Source organism: Colobus angolensis, unplaced genomic scaffold (genome assembly GCF_000951035.1).
Source record: "Colobus angolensis palliatus isolate OR3802 unplaced genomic scaffold, Cang.pa_1.0 Scaffold673, whole genome shotgun sequence".
Classification (NCBI taxonomy): Eukaryota; Metazoa; Chordata; class Mammalia; order Primates; family Cercopithecidae; genus Colobus; species Colobus angolensis.
In genome coordinates, this window is record NW_012120410.1 from 242771 (window position 1) to 244366 (window position 1596).

Below are 1596 nucleotides of genomic sequence, written 5' to 3' on the forward strand. Positions count from 1 at the left end.
ATAGGCCCTTTTCTTTATATAATGCTCCATGCACTTGAAGGGTTAAAAAGGCATACTGAGAATCAGTGTAAACGTTTACGATCTTACCTTCACTGAGTTCTAAGGCCTGAATTAAAGCAATGAGTTCAGCTTTCTGGGCTGAAGTGCCCTGGGGCAACGATCTGGCTTCAACAACAGTGTCCAGGGTTACCACTGCATATCCTGCACATATCTCTCCTTGTGGGTTGATGAAGCTGCTCCCATCCACGTATAGTTTCCAGTCTACTGATGCCCAGTCTACTGGTGCTGGAGGTCAGGTCTGCTAGAGTAAACTGAGTCCAACATTTCTACACAGTCATGCTTGACAGGGCTCTCTGATACTGGGAGCAAGGTGGCGGGTTTCAGGGTATTACAAACCTCAATGGTTATGCGGGGATTCTCACTGAGCAAACTTTGATACTTGGTGAGTCTAGCATTAGTTAACCAATGATGTCCTTTAGTATTCATTAAAGTCACCACAGCATGAGGAGCCTTTATGTTCAGGTTTTGCCCAAGAATCAGCTTATCTGCTTCTTGTGCTAGCAGAGCAGTTGCTGCCAAGGCCCTCAAACATGGGGGCCATGCTTTAGAAATTCCGCTAGTTGTTTAGAGAGGTAGGCCACAGGCCTCGGCCAGGGCCCCACAGTTTGGGTTAAAACTCCAACTGCCATCTTTTCTCTCTCTGACACATACAATGTAAAAGGCTTTGTCAGATCAGGTAGCTCCAAGGCTGGGGCTGACACAAGTTTTTCCTTTAACTCAGGAAAGGCTTGCTGTCATTGGGATCCCCATTCAAAAGGTTCCCAGTCCCCCCCTTTGTGACCTCATACAAAGGCTTGGCTAATATTGCAAAGTTTGGGATCCACAGTCTGCAAAACCCCACAGCTCCTAAGAATTCTCTCACCTGCCTTCTGCTCTTAGGCTCCGGTAGATTGCAAATGACCTGCTTTCTTTCTGATCCCAGGCTGCGCTCCCCCTGTGGGATAGTAAATCCCAGGTAATGTACCTGCTGTCGGTAGATCTGAGCTTTTTTCTTGGACACTTTATACCCACAGTCCTCCAGGTGCCGGAGTAGGGCATCCATTCCCTTGGCGCACCGAAGTGCTGTGGGGTGTCCCAGCAGAAAGTCATCAATGTACTGGAGCAACACGCAGCCTAGGTCTCTGGTGGGAAACTTCTGGAGGTCTCGAGCCAATGCCACCCCAAAGATGATGGGGGAGTTCTTGAACCCTTGGGGAAGCCGGGTCGAAGTGTACTGAGTAGTGACACCTGACTCCGGATCTTCCCACTGAAAGGCAAACAGCTTCTGGCTCTCAGGGGCAAATCTGATGCTAAAGAAAGCGTCTTTCAGGTCCAAGCAGGTGAACCAGATGTCCTCAGCTGGCAGCAACTCCAGCAATGTATATGTGTTAGGTACCATTGGATGTAAAGTCACTGTAGCTTGATTAACCAAGCACAAATCCTGTACTGGCCTGTAGTCCTTGGTCCCTGGCTTGGGAACCGGCAGGAGGGGAGTATTCCATGGAGACTGACAAGAAACTATAATTCCAAAGTTCTTAGGCACTTGAGATGGACCTG